The sequence below is a fragment of the Gossypium arboreum genome, chromosome 1 (genome assembly GCF_025698485.1).
Source record: "Gossypium arboreum isolate Shixiya-1 chromosome 1, ASM2569848v2, whole genome shotgun sequence".
NCBI classification, from domain to species: Eukaryota; Viridiplantae; Streptophyta; class Magnoliopsida; order Malvales; family Malvaceae; genus Gossypium; species Gossypium arboreum.
This window is the reverse complement of record NC_069070.1, coordinates 97,545,939-97,573,287: the sequence shown is the minus strand read 5'-3', so window position 1 is coordinate 97,573,287 and position 27,349 is coordinate 97,545,939. Positions and strand designations below refer to the sequence as shown.

The 27,349-nt window shown below is 37.4% G+C and overlaps 1 non-coding gene across 1 annotated transcript; it reads right to left on the bottom strand.

Annotated features, from left to right (window-relative positions):
- Positions 1-24,015: 24,015 nt before the first annotated feature.
- Positions 24,016-24,122, bottom strand: LOC128281424 (small nucleolar RNA R71). Its single transcript, XR_008271635.1, has one exon. It is a non-coding gene; the product is annotated as a small nucleolar RNA R71 (small nucleolar RNA).
- Positions 24,123-27,349: the final 3,227 nt, after the last annotated feature.

Below are 27,349 nucleotides of genomic sequence, written 5' to 3'. Positions count from 1 at the left end.
CATGCGTGGGATCAGAGCGGTAGCACCTCAACATAGAGACGTAGAACACATTGTGAATCTATTCCAACTCCGAAGGTCACTCTAGCTGGTAGGCAACCAGTCCCATACGTTTCAGTATGCGGTAAGGCCCAATAAACCTAGGGCCCAACTTGCCCTTCTGTCCAACCCTCCGTACCTTTTTCCATGGCGAGACCTTGAGAAAAACTAAGTCCCCCATAGAATACTCAATCTCCTTATCCTTCAGATCTGCATACGACTTCTTTCTGTCTGATGCTGCCTTCAGTCGATCTCGAATTAGTCTAACTTTATCCTCAGTATCAAAAACCATTTTAGGGCCAGAACATGCTGCTCACCCAACTCAGTCCAACACAGAGGAGTACGACACCTACGACCATATAGTACCTCATAAGGTGCCATCTGTATGCTAGACTGATAGCTGTAAGTAAACTCTGCTAGTGGCAAATATTCCTTCCAACTGCCTCAGAAATCAATCATGTAACTCCTTAACATGTCCTCCAGTATCTGAATCACACTCTTTGGCTGACCATCCGTCTGAGGATGAAATGCAGTACTGAAGTCCAACTTTGTACCCAGAGCTTCATGCATCTTCTTTTAGAACTGAGACGTGAAGCGATGATCTCTATTCGATATTATGGAAATTGATGCCCCATGCAGTCTCACTATCTCAAACACATACAGCTTAGCTAGCTTCTGCAAAGAGTAATCAGTACAAACTGGTATGAAATGGGTAAATTTTTTCAATCGATCCACGATGACCCATACTGAATCCTTCTTAGTAGGGGTTAGGGGCAGCCCACTAACGAAGTCCATAGTCACTCTCTCCCACTTCCAAAGTGGAATTTTAACAGGTTAGAGCAACCCCGAAGGTAACTAATATTCAGCCTTAACCTGCTGGCAAGTTAAACACTTACCCATGAAGTCGGTAACCTCACGCTTAACACCCAACCGCCAATATAACTCACGAAGATCTCGATACATCTTATTTCCACTAGGATGCATAGCATAAGGGCTACTATGCGCCTCTCACAGTATACACTACCTCAAATCAGTATCCTTTGGTACATAGATTCTCCCACGAAAACAAAGCACCCCTTCGCTATTCAGTCCAAAATCCACAGTATCTCCACTCTCAACCTATCGGAAACGAAGACCCAAATACTCATCTTCAAATTGTTTACTCTGATTTTGCTCAATCCATGTCAATTTAATTTGGAGCTCGGCCTACAAACTACCATCATCGAAGAAGCTTAGAGGAGCGAACATCGCCCTCAGATCAGACATAGCTCTACGACTCAGTGCATCGGCCACGACATTGGCCTTACCAAGATGGTATTTGATCGTACAATCATAGTTTTTAAGTAGCTCAATCCATCTACACTGCCTAAGTTTTAGCTCCTTCTGAGTGAGGAGGTATTTGAGGCTCTTGTAATCAGTACAAATGATACACTTCTCACCGTATAGACAATGCCTCCAGATCTTCAGTATGAATCTTCAGTGCGAATACCACCGCAGCCAATTCCAAGTCATGTGTCAGATAATTTGCTTCATGAATCTTTAGCTTTCGAGACGCATACGCTACTACCTTACCCTCTTGCATCAACACACATCCCAAACCAACATGTGATGCATTGTTGTAAACAGTGAACTCTTTCCCAGATTTTAGCTGTATCAAAATAGGGGCCTCAGTGAAAACTTTCTTAAGCTTTTAAAAACTCTCTTGCTGCACATCAATCCAATTAAACAACACACTCTTACGGAACAACTTAGTCAAAGATGCTGCAACCAACGAAAACCCCTCAACAGAACACCGATAATACCCTACCAGTCCTAGAAAACTGCGGATCTCAGAGATAGTCTTAGGTGGCTTCCAATCCAGTTTAGCTCCAATTTTCTGAGGATCAACCTAATCCCTTTAGCAGATACCACATGGCCTAGAAATGTTACCTCTCGTAACCAAAATTGACACTTACTAAACTTGGTGTACAGTTGTTTCTCCATCAGAATCTGCAGAACCACTCATAAATGTTCATCATGTTCATCCTCAGGCCTTGAATACACTAGAATGTCATCAATAAAAACCACTATGAACTGATCCAGATAGGGCTAGAATACTCGATCCATCAAATCCATAAAAGCCACAAGTGCATCAGTCAATCCAAACAGCATCACCAGGAACTCGTAATAACCATAACGAGTCCTAAACGTTGTCTTGTAAACATCAATATCTTTGACCCTCAGTTGATGGTACCCCGATCGGAGATCAATCTTAGAGAAAATCGAAGCTCCTCAAAACTGGTCAAACAGATCATCTATCCTCGGTAGGGGGTACTTATTCTTAACGGTCAATTTATTCAATTGTAGGTAATCGATGCATATACGCATAGATCCATCCTTCTTTTTCACAAACAAAACTGGTGCTCCCTATAGAGACATACTAGGTTGGATTAACCCACGATCTAATAATTCTTGAATCTAAGCTTTAAGCTCTACAAGTTCCTTCGGTGCCATTCTATAAGGAGTGATGGACACTGGAGTTGTACCAGGTAGGAGCTCAATCCCAAACTCAACTTCACAGTTTGGAGGTAACCTAGGCAACTCATCAGGAAAAATATCCAGAATGTTTTTAACTATTCTGATATCTTTAATAGAAGAAACCTCAGAATTTGAAACACCAATGTAGGCTAGATATGCCTCACAACCCGTACGAACCAATTTCTCGACCCTTATGCAGAAATCACATTTGACAAGTAATTCTGACTCTCCCCAATTACAACTACCTCATCATCCTCTGTAGTTCTTAGTACCATCCGCTTAGTAGCACAATCCAAGCTCACTCAATGTTTAACCAGCCAGTCCATTCCCAGAATTAAGTTAAATTCTCCAAAAGGAAGTTCCATCAAATCCGCCAAAAAAATAACTCCTTGAACCTCCAAAGTACATATCTAAACAGTTTATTTACCCTTACTGACTGCCCCAATGGACTCAACACAGTAACCTCACTCATGGTGCTCTCTACTAAGATACCCAGAGTCTCAAACACAGTGCAAGCTATATAGGAATGAGTAGATCCTATATCTATCAGTGTAGTATAAGGTACTTTATAGATAAAGAACGTACCAGTGATAACATCTGGACCATTTCCATCCTCTCGGCGAGGTGCAGCATAAACAAGAGCTAGCTGCCTCGCACCAGTATGACCAGCACCTCTACTGTGACAACCCGAATTAGGGCCTAATCGGAATAGTGGTTTCGTGACTACAAATTCGAGATAGAAATAATTGTTTTATAAATATTTTGGGGTTTATGATATGATTGCATGATTGTGTGAAAATTTCGTGATGAAATTCTATGCCTAAAGTGTTTAAATTGAAAGTAGGGACTAAATCGAATAAGTTGCAAAATTTGCATACTAGAAATTTTAGTATGAAATTGTTTTGAAATATTTATTAGGAGGTCTTAAATAGCAATTCTACCAATTTTAAGTTCATGGACAAATTTAGGACATGGAGGAATTTTGGAAAGTTTAGTAGTAAGGGTATTTTGGTCATTTTGATATTAAATGAAATAAAATGGGAAAAATAACACAAAATAGTCATCTTCCCATTTAGTTGCTGCCAAACTTCACTCTCTCCATAGCTAGGATTCTTCAACTTTCAAGCTCCATAGTAAGTGATTCTAAGCCCGCTTTTAATGTTCTTTACGTTTTGGAATCCCTAAGCTCGATTAAGCTTATGCTAGTAATAATTTAACCTAGGGTTCATATTTGGAAAAATACCCATAGGTGAAATTTGTGTATTTTGATGTTTTATGATAGAATATGAGGTTTTAAATTGTGTTAAATAATTTGTGCTACTCGGTTTTAAGTGAAAACGAGTAAAAGCAAGATAATCGGTAAAAATACCTAATGTTCATAACTATATGATAGAGTGGGAATTTGATGTTGTTGTAGAAGAGAAAATGTTCAGCATATCATAAAACATAAGAATAAGGGCTGAAATTAAATTCCGAGCCTAGGGGCAAAATTGAAATTTTGTAAAAGTTAGGGGCAAAATGTAATTTTTCTACAATGTGATTTTTGGATTGAAATAAATAGTATGAGTATTAAATGAGCTAAATGTGTTATTATAGATCAAGAAAGGCGTGAACCGACCTCGAACGGGGAAAGAAAAAGTTTTGGACTAAATTGCAAAATTTCCATATTTTGCACCAAGGTAAGTTGTATGTAAATATTACAATAATTTCATGTACATTCTTATATTTCAGCCTATTATATAAATATACTAGCTGATGTTAAAATATAAATTGACTATTGGAAGAATGGAAATAAATACGAGAGAGAGATCCCGGTTGAACATTCGAGAGATCGAATGAAATAGAGGGGCGTAGCTAGGTCACATGTATGATGCTGAGTGCACATCATGTGTACAAGAAAGCTACGAGACACCCTGTAGTAGCTAGGTCACATGCGTGATACGAGATGTATCCCATGTAGACAAGAGAGCTACGTGAAAGATAAATGTAGCTAGGTCGCATGCGTGATTCCAAGTGAAGGACACCATGTAGACAAGAGAGCTACGTGAAAGATAAATGTAGCTAGGTCGCATGCGTGATTCCAAGTGAAGGACACCATGTAGACAAGAGAGCTACGAGACAAATCGGCTAGGTCGCATGAGTGGTACTAAGTGTTCCCCATGTGTACAAGAGAGCCGAACTAAATGAAGTATGATGGTGGGGTCAGTGTCAAACCGTTAAATATCGAGGATTGATCCGAATTGTTCAACGGGATGGTTTTGTGGTGACATTGTGGTTTGGACCTACACTTATAGTGAATGAAATGTGGTGAAAATGAATTGTGGCATATACATATATACGATAAAATGAGGTTAGCATAAAGAATGTGTGAAAGAGTGAAATTAGTATTAAAACTGTTTTAGATGGCAGCAGTGACGTGATTTTGAAAAATCACCAAAAATAGGAGGAATATAATTAGAGGTTGAATGAGATGTGAAATTAAAGCTTAATGAGTCTACTTTCATATAAAAGAAGCAGGGCAAGCAAAGGAATTCTATATTTTGAGATATTTACAATTGTAACTGACTTGCTCAGGATGAATACGTGATCCCCTGTTTCCACTTTGAAAAATCATTAAAAATTGTACAAAGCAAACTAAGAAATATAGTTTACATGCCTAAATTCCTTATTGAGACTAGTTTTAAATACAACAGACTTCAGGGTTGTTTGAGTTATGTACTGAGAGAAATTCAATTCGTAGTGGACAGAGGTCAGGCCAGTCGAGCTGTGTAACAGGGAAACTTTAACTAATAAACTGTACTAATCTGCTGAACCAAAAATTATAAAAAAAAATTTAGCAAGAAGCTTTATGAGTCTAGATTCAGGGAAATTTTACGGATATGAATTTCGAGTTTTGTAACTCGAGTTATGATTTATTTAGTGAATATGACACAGCAGAGACAGCTTAATCAAGTGGAATAAGTAGTGAAGTTAAAGTAGACATACTTGAATTGTTGTGTAAACATGTTAGATTCTTAAATTAGTATTTACATACTACTTACTAAGCTATAAGCTTACTTCGTTTTTCTCTTTTGTCTTATAGTGTTCTCCACTTGCTCAGAGTCAAGGATCGTGAAGATCTACCCGCACTATCATACTTTGGGTATTTGAACTAAATGTTTTGAATTATGGCATGTATAGTAGGCAAAAATTATTTTGTTATGTGTCATATTTGTCTAGGTTTAAAATATTAGTTAAGAGACTCGACCATTATTTTGTACAAGCCATAAAAGTTGGCTAATATTGTTCAAGATATATGTTATACGATGCATTATCAAATGGGATGACATATTTCTATCTTGGTATATGTTATGTTCGGGTAATACCTTGTATCTGTTCCGATGACGGTAACGGGTAAGGGTGTTACATTTAGTGGTATCGAGCTATGGTTTAGTCGGTTCTCGGACTAATAAAGTGTGTGTAAAAGTCTAGCTATACATGCCATAAAAATATTGTGATAGTGTGGTGACTCGATTATTCTAAACTGTGTTTTGTTTTAATATAGTAATGGATCCTGAAGGGCTGCACGGTGATGATCTTTGCTAGTAATGCGCTGCTCCGCACAAGGGACCGCTTGTGGAAAGTAGACTGAGACATTGGGACAAGGAGATGAGGCTCGGGACGCCTTTCTCCAAATGATGAACAATTGGTATCTGAATTTATTCGAGCAAATCCAAATGCTCAACCTCCTCCACCCCTCCTATACCTCGGACGATTCTCAGAGGCTGCTCAAGGTATAAATTTGGTAAGAATGAACAAGCCTCCGGTTGACAAGATTCAAAACAAGGGGTCAAGAGTTTAGAGCAAAGGTTGATGATGATCTGAGAAAGCGGAATTCGGCTTGAAAATTCTACCCGTGTATTTGATGAGCTCTCATGTACACCGAGGAATGCTTAAAGTGTGTCAGTATCACTTTTGAGAGATTCGCTTACCACCGGTGGAAGACTTTGGTTGCAGTGGTGCCAAAAGAAAAGTTACTTGGGATTTCTTCCAGAAGAATTTAGAAAGAAATACATAAGTCAACGATTTATTGATCAAAACGGAAGGAGTTCCTTGAATTGAAGCAAGGAAAATGTACGTCAGTAGAGTATGAACGCGAATTTGTAAGACTCAGCAAGTATGCCTGGAATGTGTGTCCACCGAGGCCATTATGTGTAGAAGATTTGAAGATGGGCTGAATGAGGACATTAAAGTGTTTGTAGGGATTTTGGAGTTGAAAGAATTTGTAGTATTGGTTGATCGAGCTCTTAAAGTCAAGAATTGAACAAAGAAAGAAGAAAAGTCGCTATTGAGGCTCGAGATGTCGAAAAAGACAGATAAGTAAGCCATTTCAATCTCAACCAAAGAGGTCCAAAGAGACAAACCCTCGAATGACAGCTTCAATTGGGGATTTACAGAGATCGTGGTAGAGCATATTCGGGTCTAAAGCTCAAGCTACTTGGTGGCAAGTGTGGGTAATGTGCGACCTAGAAAGCCCGAGTGTCGACAATGTGGCGAGCAACATTATGGTGAGTGTTGGGGACCGAGCGAGCTTGTTTCAAAAGTGGTTCTCATGAGCATTTTATTAGAGACTGTCGGAGAAGGTTAAAGAAGAAAGATTTGAGTGTTAGATGAATACCACCGCTAGTAGAGGTAGACCACCGAGAAATACGGAGGTGGGACTAGTAGTAGAACTGTGATGAAAGATTTAACGGCAAGATCGAAGCTAGAGCACTGCTAGAGCTTATGCTATACGTGCTCGAGAAGATGCATCATCTCCGATGTCATTATTGGTACATTTTCTCTTTATGATACTATTGTTATTGCATTGATTGATCCCGGTCCACCCATTCCTATATTTGCATGAATTTAGTATCCAATAAAAAGTTGCTGTTGAATTTATCGAGTTTATGATTAAAGTGTCGAACCCCTTAGGCCAATATGTGCTAGTTGACAAGGTTTGCAAGAATTGCCCATTAATGATTCAAGGTCACTGCTTTTCCCGCCAACTTGATGTTGTTACCATTTGGTGAGTTTGACGTTATCTTGGGAATGGACCGTTAACATTGTATGATGCTAAGGTAGATTGTAAACAAAAGACACTAGAGTTAAAATGTGAAAATGGAGAAATTCGTGGGTTGAAACAGACGAATCAAATAAATTGCCTATGGTGATTTCGCACATGTCCGCATGTAAATACATGAGAAAAGGGTGTGAAGCTTATCGGCTTATGTAATGAATGTTGAGATGTCTCAACTGAAATTTGAATCGATACCTATAGTCTGTGAGTTTCGGATGTATTTCGGAGGAATTGCCAGGTTGCCTCCAAACAGAGAGATAGATTTTGCCATTGATTTGTTGCCGGCATCGCACCGATCTCGATTGCTCCATATAGAATGGCTCGATTGAATTAAAAGAATTGAAGGCTCGGTTAGGAGTTAACAAACAAGGGATTTGTGAGACCGAGTTTCTCTCCCTGGGTGCTCTGTATTATTCAGAAGAAGAAGGATGGTTCAATGAGACTTTGCATTGATTACCGTCACTTAATAAGGTGACTATAAAGAACAAGTACCCATTGCCGAGGATTGATGATTTATTCGATCGTTAAAGGGGCCACAGTGTTTTCAAAGATTGATTTGAGGTCCGGTTACTACCGGTGAGAGTTAAGGAGTCGATGTGCGAAAACCGCCTTTAGGACAAGGTATGGACATTATGAGTTTCGGTGATGCCTTTTGGCTTAACAAATGCTCCAGCCATATTTATGGACTTAATGAATCGGATTTTCCTACCATATTTGGATAAGTTTGTAGTAGTGTTTATAGATGACATTTTAATTTATTCTCGAGATGAGTTTGAACATGCCGAACACTTGAGAACTATATTGCGATCTTGAGAGAAAAGAAACTGCTTGCCAAGTTTAGTAAAAGTGAGTTCGCTTCGTGAAGTCGGATTTTTGGGGCATATAGTCTCAGGTGATGGTATTCGGGTGGATCCAAGCAAGATTTCTGCGATCGTTGATTGGAAACCGCCCAAGAATGTATCTGAGGTTAGAAGCTTTTTAGGCTTGGCCGGGTATTATAGGCGTTTTGTTGAAGGATTTTCGATAATTGCCTCTCCTATGACTAAATTGTTGCAGAAGAATGTTAAGTTTGAATGGACTGATAAATGTCAATAGAGTTTTGAAAAGTTGAAAGCACGATTGACTGAAGCACCAATTTTAGTACAGCCCGAGTCAGGAAAGGAGTTCGTAATTTATAGTGATGCATCATTGACAGGCCTTGGATGTGTGTTGATGCAAGAGGGCAAAGTAGTAGCTTATGCTTCGAGGCAGTTAAAACCGCATGAGAAGAACTATCCTACACATGATTTGGAACTGGCCGCTGTTGTTTTTGCCTTGAAGATTTGGCGACATTATTTATACGGTGAAAAATGCCGAATTTTTACTGATCACAAAAGTTTGAAGTACTTGATGAATCAAAAGGACCTAAATTTGCAACAATGAAGATGGCTTGAATTATTAAAGGATTATGATCTAGTGATTGATTATCATCCGGAAAAGCAAATGTAGTTCTTGACGCCTTGAGCGTAAAATTTCTTTTCACTTTGAGAGCCATGAACACGGGTTAGCATTGTCTCGATGACGGGTCAATTTTAGCGAGATGAGAGCTAAACCGTTATTTCTCCAGCTTGATTTGTGATGCTCAAAAGAATGATAGTGAGTTGCGGATCAAGAGAACTCAATGCGAATCAAAGTTATGACTCGATTTTCGAGTTGGACCAGATGACTGCTTGATGTTTCGAGACGAAATATGTGCGAAAAATGATAAATTGATTCGAAAATATTACATGTGTGACCCAAAATAGACCCTAGCCGAATGTGGTTTCGGGACCACAAAACCGAGGCATAGCAATAATTTAAAATTTATTTTGATGCCTATAATATGTGAGTATTCATGTATGACATTTTTGATGATTGATTTAGTGTTATAAAGGTGAATTTCGCTAGAAAGGACTTGTGTGAGAAAATTTAAAATTTGAGATAGGCAAATGTGTAAGTGGCCTATTGATGCACACTAGGAAATGTTGTCCTTGCATGTCAAATCCCCCCAAAATTGACTATAGTGGCCGGCCATGGTGATGAATATGGGCAAAAGAAAACATGTCTTAAACATGTTTTGCTAGTGGTGCATGTTTGAAATAATAAAATAAGAATATGAAAAAGAAAAAAAGAAAAAAATGTTCATCCTTCTCCATAGGCTTGGCCGAATGTACTAAGGAAAGAAAAGAAAAAAATTTGTTCATCCTTTCTCATCTTCTTGGCCGAAATTACTAAGGAAAAAGGGGGAGGATTTTTGCTTCATGCTTGGGTTGGAAGAGACCTAGAAGGAGATTTGGCTAAGTTTACATCAAGACTAAGGTATGTATGAGGTTGTGTTAGGAGTTTCATGCATGACTTGGTTACTAACTTGATGTGCATGTTAGCCATGGCTCAAATCTTTGTTATGCCATGGAAATGGTATTTGGGCAAAGTTGTTATGGTGATAAAGCCATTGCATGCTAAGTGTGAAGCTTGATGATGATGCATGCAATGATGGATTTTCTACTCATGAGTAAGATTTTGAGTTTTCTTTGTTTTATCATGATTGAAGTTGAAAAGGAGCATGATTGTCATATTCGCCATGATGCATTCTTGAGCATGATTCATGCTTCTTGCATGTTAGTTAAAATTTGTGTTTTGGATGGCTATGGACACCTTGAAAATTCGCCATGCTCATATATGCATATTTATGATTTCGCATTATGTTTTGGTTATGAACTAAGTGATGAATATATTGGTTTAAAGAAGAAGATGTGGAAGAATGCTTGTGAAATTTCAAGCACAATTCGCCTAGCACACATGTAGGTGCTTGATGCTATATTATAAGTTTTAATACAATGTGCAAAGCATTAATTAGTAAATTGCATGCTGTTTTTGTGAGGTATTAAATGCAAAATTGACCTCAACATGTACATGAATATTCGGCCTTGGGTAGCCTAATGAAGGCCTTAGCATTTCCTTGATGCTCAAATAAATTGTATTGAATTGCTTGATGTAGTATAAAATGTGCATGACCATTGTGTATTCAAACTAAAGAGTGGCCATATGACCATTTAAAATCCTTGTCATATTCGCCATAAGCAAGCACAATGAGGTTTTAATAAATTGAATTTGTTTGAATTAGCTCAAGAGCTAAGAGGGCCACAATTGGACAAGGGGAAGGAAAAGGTGATCGAATAGCCGAAAAAGCCGTTCGACAACATCCGAGGTAAGTCCTCAAGAAGTGACCTTGCTTGAATTATGTGAGATGAAATATGGTTGTGTATGATTATTGATTTTGTGTGTATGAGTATTTGAATTCTGCCCGGGCTAAGTCCCGAAGGCGAATATGCTAATGATTATAATTGTGTTTGAGCCTTAGTAACGAAAATGAAATATGTATGACCAATGATTATTGATGTATGTGTGCACGAGAAATTGAATGATATCCGGCTAAGCCCAAGACAATTATGCTGGAAATTATATCCGGTTAAGACCAAGGCAATTGTGCTAGTGGCTATGTCCGGCTAAGGCCCAAGGCATTCGTATGAAGTTATTCTATCCGGCTAAGACCAAGGCATTTGTGCACGTGATTATATCCGGTTATATTCAAGAATCTTGGGCTGGAGGTGAGTGTTGGTTGCTGAAACGAACTCAATTAGTACACTCGGAAAGCCCAAAGGATAAGGTACGTTATATGTGCATTGGAAAGTCGACGTGTTTGAGCAACATTCGCTCAATCGACTAATAAATTGCAGTTATTGAATTGATTGATGCTTTGCGAACTTATATAATGATGAAGTATGAAGTAAGAATGTGTATTAATGAAATGATGCATTTGGCTATGTGAATGTATTGCTGTAATTAGAGTTAATTATATTCCTTGAGACTTACTAAGCATAAAATGCTTACCCGTTGCTTTGGCTCTTAGTTTTCTAGATTTCGCTCGAAGCAATCGGATTTGGGATCGTTGAAGTCGAAGTCATCCACACTATCAAGCCTCCATTTTGGTATAAATTTTTTTGATTGAACTTGAGATGGCATGTATAGGACTACCTCTTGTTGTTAAATACGTTGTAATGTAAGTATGTATGGCCATGCGAAAATGGCTCGAAAAGGGGAGCATGAACTTAGACTTATTGTGGGTTGTATGTATATATTTGGTGTCATGATGTGGCTATGGTTTGAAATGGGATTGTTGGTCATATGATCAGCCATTGGCATGGTTAAAATGATCATATATGAACCTATGTATGGCAAGATTAGTTGAATCATGGAGACTACCAAATAGGTAAGTCCTACCTTAAAACAGATGCTGCCAGCTGCAGTGGCGTGAATGTGAAAAATCACCAAAATTCATAGGAATGGAATCAAATAGTGAATAAGCTATGTAAATGAACCTTGATGAGTCTATTTTCATATGGAAGAAACGAAATGGTCATAAGAGTTACAGGTTAAGAGTTATTAAAGCTATTGTGAGACAGGGCCAGAATGGTTTCTGGGTTCCCGTCGCAACTTTAAAAATTCACTATAAATTATCCAAAAGAATTAGGAGACATACCTTATATGTACGGATTCCATTTTGAGTCTAGTTTCATTAGAAACAAACGACACCAGCATTAAATCCCTATACAGAGAGATATTCAAGTTATACCGCGCGAAGGTCAGAGCAGTCGATCCCTGTAACTTGGGTAACTTTAACTAATAAACTGTACCAATTGGCCCGACCAAAATCCTAGAAATAAATCCATGGATGGATATATGAGTCTAAATTCAGGAAAATTTACGAAACCAGTTTCCGAGTTTTGAAACTCGAGATATGATTTTAAGGCGATAGTGACGCAGTTTTCCAGCCTGACTGGAAATGTCAAATTGGTGGGCAAAAACATGTGAACTTTGCTTGTTAACCCCTCGGGTCCGACACCGGCGATGGTCTCGGGTTTAGGGTGTTACAACATGAGGCGCACAATGGCTGTTTATCAGTTCACCCTGGTAGCACAAAAATGTATAATGATTTAAAGAAGTGTATTGGTGGCGTGTATGAAAAGGACATTTCGAATTTGTAACTAAGTGTTTGATCTGTCAACAAGTAAAAGTGAACATCAAGTACCTTCAGGATTACTTCAACCGTAATGGTGCCCGAGTGGAAATGGGACAAGATTACCCTGGATTTTGTAACCGGTTTGCCTTTAACTCCTAAAAAGAAGGATGCTGTTTGGGTAGTGGTTGATAGATTAACAAAGTCACCCACTTTATACCAAGACGCACTGATTACTCACTTGATAAATTAGCGAATTATATATTGCTGAAATTGTGAAGTTGCACGAGTGCCTATGTCTATAATATCGATAGAGATCCAAGATTTACCTCGAGATTTTGGAAAAAGTTACAAGAAGCTTTGGGTACAAAATTGAACTTTAGTACCGCATTTCATCCACAAACAGATGGTCAAACGGAAAGAGTAATCCGGTACTCAAGATATGCTTAGATGTTGTGTTTTAGAATTTGGAGGTAGTTGGGAGAAATATCTATCTTTGATTGAGTTTGCCTACAATAACAGCTTATCAATCAAGTATACAAATGGCACCGCATTTAAGCCTTATATGGTCGTAAGTGTCGGACTCCTTTATATTGGACCGAGCTTAGTGAGAAACAGATTCACTGAGTTGATCTAGTTAAAGAAACCAAGAGAAAATAAAAGTAATTCGGGATTGCTTGAAAGTCGCTTCAGATCGACAAAAGTCATATGCGATTTAAAAGAAAAGAGATTGAATTTCAAGTGGGTGATAAAGTGTTCTTGAAGGTGTCACCATGGAAAAGATTCGAGATTTAGTCGAAAAGGCAAGTTGAGTCCGCGTTTTATTGGGCCGCATTGAGATTCTTGAGAGAATTGGACCAGTGGCATAACGGTTGGCCTTACCGGCAGAGTTAGAAAAGATTCATAACGTGTTTCATGTATCAATGTTATGACGTTATCGCTCGATCCTTCACATGTGATTTCCCAACGAAATTGAAATTGATCGGATATGACCTATGAGGAGGAACCAATAAAGATTTTGGCTCGAGAAGTTAAACAGTTAAGAAACAAAAGTATAGCCTTAGTGAAAGTAATGTGGCACAGACATGGGATAGAAGAGGCTACGTGGGAACCTGAGGAAGCTATGAGGAAACAGTACCCAAACCTCTTTCGGTAAGATTTTCGGGACGAAAATCTCTAAAGGGGGAGAATTGTGACAACCCGAATTAGGGCCTAATCGAATAGTGGTTTCGTGACCACAAATCCGAGATAGAAATAATTGTTTTATAAATATTTTGGGGTTTATGATATGATTGCATGATTGTGTGAAAATTTCGTGATGAAATTCTATGCCTAAAGTGTTTAAATTGAAAGTAGGGACTAAATCGAATAAGTTGCAAAATTTGCATACTAGAAATTTTTAGTATGAAATTTTTTGAAATATTTATTAGGAGGTCTTAAATAGCAATTCTACCAATTTTAAGTTCATGGACAAATTTAGGACATGGAGGAATTTTGGAAAGTTTAGTAGTAAGGGTATTTTGGTCATTTTGATATTAAATGAAATAAAATGGGAAAAATAACACAAAATAGTCATCTTCCCATTTAGTTGCTGCCAAACTTCACTCTCTCCATAGCTAGGATTCTTCAACTTTCAAGCTCCATAGTAAGTGATTCTAAGCCCGTTTTTAATGTTCTTTACGCTTTTGGAATCCTAAGCTCGATTAAGCTTATGCTAGTAATAATTTAACCTAGGGTTCATATTTGGAAAAATACCCATAGGTGAAATTTGTGTATTTTGATGTTTTATGATAGAATATGAGGTTTTAAATTGTGTTAAATAATTTGTGCTACTCGGTTTTAAGTGAAAACGAGTAAAAGCAGATAATCGGTAAAAATACCTAATGTTCATAACTATATGATAGAGTGGGAATTTGATGTTGTTGTAGAAGAGAAAATGTTCAGCATATCATAAAACATAAGAATAAGGGCTGAAATTAAATTCCCGAGCCTAGGGGCAAAATTGAAATTTTGTAAAAGTTAGGGGCAAAATGTAATTTTTCTACAATGTGATTTTTGGATTGAAATAAATAGTATGAGTATTAAATGAGCTAAATGTGTTATTATAGATCAAGAAAGGCGGAACCGACCTCGAACGGGGAAAGAAAAAGTTTTGGACTAAATTGCAAAATTTCCATATTTTGCACCAAGGTAAGTTGTATGTAAATATTACAATAATTTCATGTACATTCTTATATTTCAGCCTATTATATAAATATACTAGCTGATGTTAAAATATAAATTGACTATTGGAAGAATGGAAATAAATACGAGAGAGAGATCCGGTTGAACATTTGAGAGATCGAATGAAATAGAGGGCGTAGCTAGGTCACATGTATGATGCTGAGTGCACATCATGTGTACAAGAAAGCTACGAGACACCCTGTAGTAGCTAGGTCACATGCGTGATACGAGATGTATCCCATGTAGACAAGAGAGCTACGTGAAAGATAAATGTAGCTAGGTCGCATGCGTGATTCCAAGTGAAGGACACCATGTAGACAAGAGAGCTACGTGAAAGATAAATGTAGCTAGGTCGCATGCGTGATTCCAAGTGAAGGACACCATGTAGACAAGAGAGCTACGAGACAAATCGGCTAGGTCGCATGAGTGGTACTAAGTGTTCCCCATGTGTACAAGAGAGCCGAACTAAATGAAGTATGATGGTGGGGTGTGTCTTTGAAACCGTTAAATATCGAGGATTGATCCGAATTGTTCAACGGGATGGTTTTGTGGTGACATTGTGGTTTGGACCTACACTTATAGTGAATGAAATGTGGTGAAAATGAATTGTGGCATATACATATATACGATAAAATGAGGTTAGCATAAAGAATGTGTGAAAGAGTGAAATTAGTATTAAAACTGTTTTAGATGGCAGCAGTGACGTGATTTTGAAAAATCACCAAAATAGGAGGAATATAATTAGAGGTTGAATGAGATGTGAAATTAAAGCTTAATGAGTCTACTTTCATATAAAAGAAGCAGAGCAAGCAAAGGAATTCTATATTTTGAGATATTTACAATTGTAACTGACTTGCTCAGGATGAATACGTGATCCCTGTTTCCACTTTGAAAAATCATTAAAAATTGTACAAAGCAAACTAAGAAATATAGTTTACATGCCTAAATTCCTTATTGAGACTAGTTTTAAATACAACAGACTTCAGGGTTGTTTGAGTTATGTACTGAGAGAAATTCAATTCGTAGTGGACAGAGGTCAGGCCAGTCGAGCTGTGTAACAGGGGAAACTTTAACTAATAAACTGTACTAATCTGCTGAACCAAAATTATAAAAAAATTTAGCAAGAAGCTTTATGAGTCTAGATTCAGGAAAATTTTACGGATATGAATTTCGAGTTTTGTAACTCGAGTTATGATTTATTTAGTGAATATGACACAGCAGAGACAGCTTAATCAAGTGGAATAAGTAGTGAAGTTAAAGTAGACATACTTGAATTGTTGTGTAAACATGTTAGATTCTTAAATTAGTATTTACATACTACTTACTAAGCTATAAGCTTACTTCGCTTTCTCTCTTTTGTCTTATAGTGTTCTCCAGCTTGCTCAGGAGTCAAGGATCGTGAAGATCTACCCGCACTATCATACTTTGGGTATTTGAACTAAATGTTTTGAATTATGGCATGTATAGTAGGCAAAAATTATTTTGTTATGTGTCATATTTGTCTAGGTTTAAAATATTAGTTACAGTACTCGACCAGTTACTTTGTACAAGCCATAAAAGTTGGCTAATATTGTTCAAGATATATGTTATACGATGCATTATCAAATGGGATGACATATTTCTATCTTGGTATATGTTATGTTCGGGTAATACCTTGTATCCTGTTCCGGCGACGGTAACGGGTAAGGGGTGTTACATCTACCCAGTGCCCTCTAACCACGGCCCAAACCATTACCACCTCTGGCTTGACCACGACCTCTCGGTGGCTGCAGAATACACCTCGACGACTGTACAATACCCATACCCGTAGCTTGGACCTGATCGGGCCTCCGTGGACAATCTCTAATATGATGCTCCAATGATCCGCATCTCAAACATGCCCCAATCCTTTTCTAGCACTAGCCTTGATGGCGTCTCCCACAATCAGCACAAGGCTATAGTTCAATAACAGCAACAGAGGCCCCAACCCTGACCGGCCCATCAACTCTGGCCTTTTTCTTTAGCCTCAGAAAAAATCTTAAGGGCTCCAAATCCCACTTGTTTCTACCTCTCTCCTTCTCACGGTTCTGGCGCTCAGCATGCTTCACTTCCTCGGTGATCTTCGCCTTATCAACCAATAGAGCAAAATCTCACTCCCTCTGTGGAGCTATCAAAACCCGTAGATTATCCCTGAGGCCGTTCTCAAAATGAACACACCGCTCGTTCTCAGTTGCCACCTCACGCATAGCGGCTTAATCATAAAAATTCAGCCTTATATTCAGCCACTAATTTATCCCCCTAAGTCAAATTTAGAAACTCTCTTCTTTGAGCATCTACATAACTAGCACCCACATACTTTCCCTGAAAATTAGTCTTGAAAAATTCCTAGGTTAGTCGATTGGGTTGAGTGCTCTCTTTAACCGTAAGCCACCACTGGTAAGCCTCATCTCTCAATGGTGACACTGCACCCTTTAGTTTCTACTCGGGGGTGCAGTCGAGATCATCCATGATTCTCTCTGTGGCCTCAATCCAATACTCAACCAAATTAGGGGCAACTCCAGTAATACCCCTAAAATCTAAGCTCCATTAGACCAAAGTCATGTTGTAACTGACCCACGGCCCGTAGTACTCGTATTGGGCCTAGCGACCCTCTCCAAAATTTGTAACATAGCTTGGGACTGCGTCGTCCCCAGCTGTATGATCATGAGACCCAGTCTCAGTCTCAAGTGAAACTGGCACCTCCCTTGCTTCAACATTTGGCATGTGGCTAGATGACGAAGACCCAGCCCGAGCACCTCTACAGCCTCCGTCGCGACCTCTTGTACCCCTTCCACGAGTACCTCTGGTGCTCATTATCGATTTTTGTTTTATCTGTATTAACAGTTTTATGCATCAATTTACAATTTCAGTGTTAATTAATAAATGTTTTATGGGAAACAATATTAGTAACTCAGAGTTCACTTTCGCAGATCGCAGTCTTACCACAGTTTTTAATTTACCCTAAATAGAGTATTTTAGTATAGTTTACTACCTACAGTAGTTTCATTATTTCAATTTAATCAAACAACAGTTTCAGAAGACTTACAGAATTGACATCGGAGACTCAGTGTACCACACCTTCAGTAAAACATTTCAAAATACTTTAAATCATTTAAAACGGTTCTTTTTAGAAATTCCAAGTTTTAAAAGAAACCCAAATTCACAGCCGAGTTTTGCAACCTGGCTCTGATTCCACAAAATGTAACACCCCAAACTCGGCCTGGACATTATGGTCGAATCTGGCGATGTTACATTAAAGTGTTTTTCGTAAAGTCTGATGTTGTTGAAAACCCCTTTTCTATTTAATCTCCCGTGTGATCTTAAAGATGATTTTGAGACGTTCGTTCACTTTCAAAATGTGAGTCATTTGTCAAAAAGGTAGTCATATTAAAGCGTTATTATTATATTTTTATTTTAAAAACATTATTTCTTACGGAAGTTCTTAAAACCGGTTGCGTGTTCGTGGTATCTTTGAAAAACATTTATATTTTGAAAACCCACGTCTTTTCCTACTACTAACAGTTTAAATCAAAAACCAACAGAAATCCCAAATTAAAAATAAAATCCAAAGCGACCTTATTACAATAAAAATACCCAAAATAAAATTATTTATAATTTAAAAATAAAACAAGATAGTATGTGCGGTTGTGTGGCAACCTTTGAGTCCCTCGCAGCACCGATCCGTCTAAGACTAGGGATTACCTTTATAGATAAACAGATGGGTGAGTTATGAAAACTCAGTGTGTAATCCCATATCAAATAACCAAAGAATGAGCATATACAGTCTGGGCCTAAGCCCATTTTAGTAATGGTTCAGTCTCAGTTAGGCCCTTACCCATTACAATATCAATATCAACTTGGGCTGAGCCCATCTCAATTATAGTAACAGTACAGATATGCAATCATGAGATCCTACCCAACCAGCCTCTACACTCCATCTCCGTCCAACCCTGCACTCCATGTGGGGATATAATCAACCCACCCATCCCTACATTCCAAATAGTATCGATTCACATGACTAAATCAGTATTCTGAGACAAATTGCCAAGATAGTACACTTCTTCCAATCATAATAAAACCCAACCCCATGCAACACATCATGCATCATGTCATGTCATGTCATGTCATAATATCATAAATGTACACAATACAGTTATAATAGCATGCTAAATACAGTCATACATCACATAGGGGCAAAATAGGCATTTTATCAATTAGAGGGTCTAGGTAAACTTACCGACCCAACAGTATGCCCACAGTCGTCTTGGGCAACCCGTGCAACCTTAACAGTCCAACAGTGAAAATGGGCCCAAGGCCCATTTTGCGGGCCCATGTTGGCCCTCACGCCCGTGTGGCCCACATAGCCAGTTATGGCCTTAGTTGTGTAGATTACACAGCCTAGTCCAATATTCTCCACACGTCTGTGTGGTTTACCCATGTGGAGCCCACATGCCTGTGGGCCCCACACGACCCAGTTTGGCCCGAGATGGCCCAAGATGACCTCTGCCCATGAAATCACTCGTGGCCGGCCTTATTGATCAAACGCCCATGTTTAGTCATACGGACCACCACACGAGTGAGCGCACGCCCGTGTAGCGTCATCGTTTGCTTTTTCTAGCTTTTGTCGATTTTCATAGTTTAGATAGTGTTTACACACCTTGCTGCGAAAGTATGCAAATAGTCCACAAGTGCTCCAAACCTATATTCAAACACGATACACCATCAGTCCCTTAAACAATAGGATTAACCAACCCCTTTTTATCACACTATCCACATGATTTCTTATCACTTGCCTTGATCGATCGATTGAGGCTCACACACTTAACCCATTTGCAAGAGACCGATTACTAGGCCTTAGGGATTACCTGCATTCCAACCGACATATAATAACCATTATTTCTCATACAAATAGCTTAAGTCAAACGCATATCCAACTTGCCGAAAACGCAAAATCAAGATTAGGAGAAAGGAGCAATCAGCCTACACCCAACATGAAAGCCGAAAGCACCCACTTAGACAGAGGAAACAATGGAACAATTACCCCCTATCAGAAATTGGCAGCACAAGAAGATGTTAGGTGCAAGACTAAAAATACAAAGAGAGAGAGAGAGAGAACAACCATGTACCCAAACTGAATGTTAGGCTTACCAAAATGCAAAAGAAAGCAATAAAGGGAAAGTCGGCACAATGAGGGTAGAAGAAGTAAAAGCAATCAGTTAAGAAGAAAACCGTTTGAGAGAGAGGAGAAGAAGAAGCAATTGGTCAAGGAGAAACCATTTGAGAGGGAGGAGAAGAATAAGTAATCGGTCAAGGAGAAACTATTTGAGAGGGAGGAGAAGGGATATTCGGCCAAAGAGGAAAACCGATTGGGAAAGGGAGAGAAGGAAGAAAATCGGTGGGGAAGAGCAAAATCGAAAGAAAACTAGAACTGAAAGGTACCCGAATGATCAATAACAATACGCAACTTTAGAAACAAGAAGTGAAAAGAACCAAAAATTTGGCAAACCTGAAATGGAGAGAAAAGTTACTACACTCAAAGTGGAATTCCTGAGTGCCTAGAATTCAAAGTCGGCACCATTATTCCCTCTCACTTTAACCTCCCATAATTTCCTCCCAAAAATCCTCCATACTATCCATTCCTCCCTCAACCACTCAATTTAAGTCTCACTCAAACACTTTAGTGTTTCAGTCAAACACAACTCTTTTATGACATCAACAGCAAAATAAAACACCTCAATGCGCCTACCAACACTAGAACCTCTGACCACAAATAACCACAACACGCCACTTATCTCCTAGACCAACAGGCCATTTTTGACATAAAATACCCACATTTATTTAAAAGTCTACTGACTAGAAACAGGGTTTATTCATATTAAAACAAAACTTTTGCACAAGTCAAGGCTTGAACCAAGACTTCTCAGACACTTTCCAGGACACTTAACCACTGAATCAAACATGCATTTGTGTCACTTAAACATACAAAATAAATACTTAGAATTTTGGGGCGTTACAAATAGTTTCGAGAATGAAGGTATGGGTTCGTTGGATCTAGTGGCAACGATCTCAAAAACATAAAAATTACTGAAAACGGGTTTAGATTTCTTACCATGCAAAAAGATTGAATGTTAAAAGTATTTGAAGCTTTCAAATTTTCCTTCCATGGTGGCTTATTCGGTGGGAGAGAAGAATGAAAAAGATGGTAAATTTTTTTCCTTATTTTATGTTTAATTTATTATTAATATTATATTAAATTATAAACTTTTAATTTAAATAACTAAAATCACTCATTCACCGTCCATCATAATATAACATGGCATAATTTCCATTTAAATCCCTTAAATAATTCTATTTGACTCATTTAGTTCATAAATTCAACATTTTCAACTTTTACAATTTAGTCCTTTTAATTAATTAACTATCTAAACATTAAAATTTCCTAATGAAACTTTAATAACACTTGAATAACACTCCCTAAATATTTATAAAAATATTTATGACTCGGTTTATAGAAACGAGGTCTCGATACCTCATTTTTTAAGACCACTTGACTTTAGGATCATACCATTTGATTATTCTTTCAAATAGCATAAACTGCCAATTCAAAATTTTTTTAAATACCATATATTATTTGTTAATGTTAAATAATAATATTTACAGACTCACGTTAGATTTGTGGCCCTGAAACCACTATTCTGGCACTACCGAAAACGAGATGTTACACCCTTGGCTTTCCCACTTAAGAAGTCTGAAAGGGCCCTTCTGTCTTTGCCAAGCCAACGGTAAGTCAAAATGTAAAACACTAGATCAGTGTTTGAGATGTACCTCACTCGTTGCATCTACTCACTCCAACTGCCCTGTTTGCATTACTACTTTTCTCCTTAAGTCTGATCCACAACCCACTGATAACTCTTGAAAACATTTACACTTCAAGGCTCTAGATTGAATAAATTATTTGTAATTAAGTAAATATGTTTGAATTTTTAAATATTTTTAGAAGATTGCATAAAAAAGCTTGGATTATGCAATAAATGTTATTATTTGTTACTTTTATTATTAGGGAAGAAAGGTGTTGGTTGTGGCTGGCAGCAAGTGCAAAATGAAGAAGAGAAGAAAAAAAAAAGTTTGAAAATGAAAGAAGTGAAATAGTGCCACGGCAAAATGTTGGTTAGATTGCCAACAAGAATACCATAGCAATTCTAGGAAGATGACGCAGCACTCAATCCATGTCACTCTCAGCTAACTATACTTGTACCAGATACACAACCTTAAAAAAGAGGAAGCAAAAGGTGTGTACTGAGAGGGAGGGACCTACCCTATAAAGAAGGAAAGAGAAAAGAGAAAAGGGGATCCAGAGAGAGAAGAATTAAAGAATAGTTTTTTTTCTCTCTACATCAAGTTCTCGTGAAAAATCTCAAAGAAAGAGAAGAGAGGGTAGCAGCTTACAAAGCATAAGAGTTCCAGACACAAGGAAGGGGAAGACAAATCTACCTTGGGTTTTGCATCAAATCTCATTATTAGAGTGAAAGCTAGAGTAGCAATGGCCTTCTTGCAATTCTGCCTTTATTTTCTGATTTATACTTTGTGATTCATAAACCTAAACAATGATGTTGAATGGTTTCTTTTTTTCTTTTTCTTTTTTCTTTTTTTTTTTGGATTTGAATGTCCAACCCATGAGCTAAATCTCATTAGGTTGGAGTTATTTGGGTAAAGTTTTATTATCTTTAATACCCATGGTTTGTTTTTTTGTAGATTATTATTTCATTTGATTTGTAATTATTTTAAATGCATGCATGCAAGCTCTAGACATAGATGACTATATGGTATGTTATTAGATTTGATTTAATTTTGGAAAGATTAAATAGATTGGATTATTATCAGTTGATACAGGCAAGTATTCGAAAGAATATTTGCAGTACTCTAGACGTAAAAGTTGCGATTTATACAGGGAAATGAAGAACAATTTGGATATCATTCTTGAGTTTTGCAGATATACAAAAACTCAAAATGATAGCTTAAAGTTTGGCTTTCGAAAGAAGCAGACTACAGTAGTGAGTCCCTGAGTAGTAGAATGGTCAAGATTTTGCCATGGTATTATTGTGATATAAAAATAAAGCCTGAGTAATTCCAACCTTATAGTTCAATAGCTCTTTCCCACTTATTCTTTGAGATTTGCCACAGCATTTTAATTGTCCTAGCATATTTTCATTCATAATTGATTTTATTAATCCATTCATTAAATTTCTTAATCAATTTTTCATCTGTCTCGTTTGCACAGTTTAATTAGTCAATTTCACAGTAATAGCATAACCAATTATTTTAATAAATTTTTATCCCTGTGGAGACGATACTCACTCATCACTTTATTACTTTATTCGACGTGTATACTTGCACATTCACATGCGACAAGTTTTTGTCATCGTTGCTGGAGATCGACAATTTTGGTGAAATTTTTGGTGTTATTAGCTCTTTAATTTTATTAGTTTAGCTTCATAAGTTGTTTTAATTTATTTTTTTTTTTAGGATTTTTTGTTGGTGCATGAGTAGAGATATTTCAGTAATTGAAGAGTATTATTTTGATCCAGAAATTGAGAGAACCTTAAGAAGAAGGAGAAAAGAATTACAAGTAATGGAAAGAATTAGAAATGATTAGGTTAGAGAAGAGCCATTATATCAGGAAGGAAGGGATGCTAATATTCCTCAAATAATAGATGACAGAAATAGACCCATCAGAGAACAAGTAGTGTTGATCTTAGATTATCTAAATCCAGGAATTGTCAAGCCGCATATTCAGGCTTAACATTTTGAGTTAAAGCTGGTGATGTTTTAAATGTTACAAACTGTAGGGCAGTTTAGTGGATTGCCTACTAAGGATCCATGGTTGCACTTAAGACTATTTTTGGAAGTTTATGATTCATCCAAGCAGTAGGGTGTTCTTGATGATGCCTTGAAATTGAAGTTATTCCCTTATTCATTGTGAGATTGTGCCAAAGCATGGTTAAATGCATTGCCATCAGGTACGATGGCATCCTGGAATGAACTTTGTCAGATGTTTCTGCTAAGATATAATCCTCTGAATATGAATGTCAAAATAAGGAATGATATTACATCCTTTCAGCAATCTAAGGACGAAACATTATTTGAAGCATGGGAGCAATTCAAGGAGTTAATTAAAAAATGCCCGATGCATGGTTTTCAACATTAGACACAAATGGAAATGTTTTACAATGGATTGAATGCGCATACAAGGATTGTGGTTGACACATCTTCCAATGGGAATTTACTCAATAAATCATATAATGAGGCATACGAAATTCTGGAGAGCATAGCAAAAAACAATTATCAATACCCCACTACCAGAGTAGGGACTGGCAGAAGAGTTTCTAGAGTAATGTAACTTGATGCGATTACTTCCCTAACAACTCAGGTATCATCTTTAACGAATATGATTAAAACACTGAAAAGACTAGCTACAGTGTAGGAAATCAAAGCAGCCAAGTTAGCATGTTTTTACCGTAGACAAGATCTTTTTTTTTTTTACGAATGCCCATCAAATCCAGCCTCAGTTTATTATATGGGAAACTTTAATCGCAGCAACAACAACCCATATTCAAACAAATATAATTCGGGGTGGAAGCAACATCCCAACTTCAGTTGGAGTAATCCAGGGGTGGGAAATTCTAGCAATGTTATTCGACAAAATGTTGCGGGTGTACCACTTGGATACAACCAACTTATCCCCATGACAAAATGTTAAGCAAAATTCAGCTTTGAGTTCTTCATCAATGGAAGATTTATTGAAGGAATACATGGCTAAGAATGATGTTATCATTCAAAGTCAAGCTGCATCTTTAAGAACTTTAGAGAATTATGTAGGGCAAATTGCAAAGTATTAAGCTCAAGACCGCAAGCAGCACTGCCGAGTGATACCAAAAATTCATGATCTCAAGGAAAGGAATAGTGTAAAGCCATTACGCTCAGAAGTGGTACACAATTATCAAGAGTTGTTAATGGCACAACTATTGAAGAATGTAGTTTAGATTTCACAAATAAGAAGAATTCAGAACCAGTAGTGCAGCAAGCTACAAAGGAAAAGCGTAACCAGAAAAATGTTAAAGCAGATTCATCTTGTATTGCCAATAAAAATGCCACCGCAAAACAACCTCAACAAATGGAAGGAAAGCCACAGCCACATTTTCCTCAACGTTTCCAAAAATCTAAGCAAGATTTTTAATTCAAGAAATTCTTGGATGTCCTAAAGCAATTACATATCAACATACTATTGGTAGAACCATTGGAGCAAATGCCTAGCTATGTGAAATTCATGAAAGATATCTTATCAAAAAAGAGAAAGTTAGGGGAGTTCAAAATTGTTCCTCTCACTGAAGGATGTACAGCAACACTGAGAAACAAATTGCCACCAAAACTAAAGGATCCGAGGAGTTTTACTATACCTTGCTGTAACACCCCTAACTCGTATACGTTGCTGGATTAAGGTTAAAAGCGTTACCAGACAAACGGAACATTTCGAAATCATTTCACAATCAAAAGTCATGCATATTAATATTATAGTCATACATCAACATTAAGTCCCTTACATAGGTCAACGAGACCTTAAACATGCTTTAGGAAGAGGTCGGGACTAAACTGAACACATACAAAAATTTCTCAGAATCTTAACAAATTTTAAAAATTACAGAGGTCACATGCCTGTGTGAACAGGCTATGTGCCTCATACGGCATTAGACACACTCGTGTGTCTAGGCCATGTCAAATCAGGGCACACATACTAACTTATTCACACGGCCACAATACACACCCGTGTGCCTTGGTCGTGCTTGAGACTAACTTAAAATCGTAGGGTACCCCAGGGACACACAGCCGTGCTACATGACCATGTGTTGCACACGGCTGAGATATACGCCCGTGTCTCTGCCCGTGTGGACAAAAATAGGCCATTTGAAAAACCAAATTTCCACCCATTTTGGGTCATACCTACAAGCATAAAACCAAACACCAATATACCACATTTTCAGCCAATTTCAATCTCAAAACAAACACCATTCAAATCACGTAATCTTCAATCTATTTCATGCTCAACATTTATACCAAAACATACTAAAATCATAAGTCAAATTCATTCAATCATACATCACCGACATCTCAATTCCTTATCCATCTTCATGCCAAACTTAAACCAAATTTAACAATTAAGCACATACCAAATTGACCATTTCATTTAGTCATTCATGTGCATCAAAACATACCATTTTCTCATCACGTAAACCATAACAAAATCAAACCATAATCACATCCATTATCAAGCCATATCACTTGGAAAAACAGATATTTACATCTCAAAACATATTCACATACTTCTAGCCTATACATGCCACATAACCAAAACTCAAAACATTATTTACCGAAATGATAACCGGATAGTGTGATGACGTTTCCATCGACTTCCAACCCGAGTAGAACTCCGAAAATCTATGAACATAGGAAAAACACACAGAATAAACTTCAAGAGCTTAGTAAGCCATAAGCAAATCACAAGATCATGTATATAATTCAACTTGAATAAACCAATTTATTTAACTTCAAACACATATTCAATCACATTTCTTATATAATCCAATATCAACACATTAGGTAACTTCATTAGACTTTTTTATTGGTGAACATATAAAACATGCTCCATTTTTCATACTTCTCCTGTTCGAAACATAGGACCACAATTTCATCTAATGAGCATATATAACACATTGTTCGTTATCATAAATTTCACATATCATCATTTGAATCATACTGACTTTTCATATCAAAATTTCATATTCAAATCACATGTACCTAAATCGTATATGGCAATATACAATTACAATTCCACATTTCTCATATATTTCATTAGATCTTAATTCACTTACTAGTATCCACATCTCATTTTCACATATATCATATATCAACTGATCATAATTACACTCACTTTCATATCAGAATTTTATATACATCACAACATACCTGATTCGAATACACATTCATTAATTTATTTATTTCTCGGAATGCCCGTTGAACCGTTCGAAATCAATAAGGATACTCATATAGCACATAAGCTCGTACAATGCCAACGTCCCAGATGTGGTCTTACATTTAATCAATTATCAATGCCACTGTCCCAGACAGGGTCTTACACAAAATCGTATACGATGCCAATGTCCCAGACATGGTCTTACACCTAAATCACAAATCGATGCCAACATCCCAGACGTGGTCTTACACGATAACACATATCAGAATCCTATGTCATGACATATGAATCCTAACTATTCCCATAGTTTGTACGGGGCTTTTCAGACGTTGTCGCATTATTGAAACTTTATCAATTTCACATATTCGAACAATCCACAATCAGAACAAATTCTCCA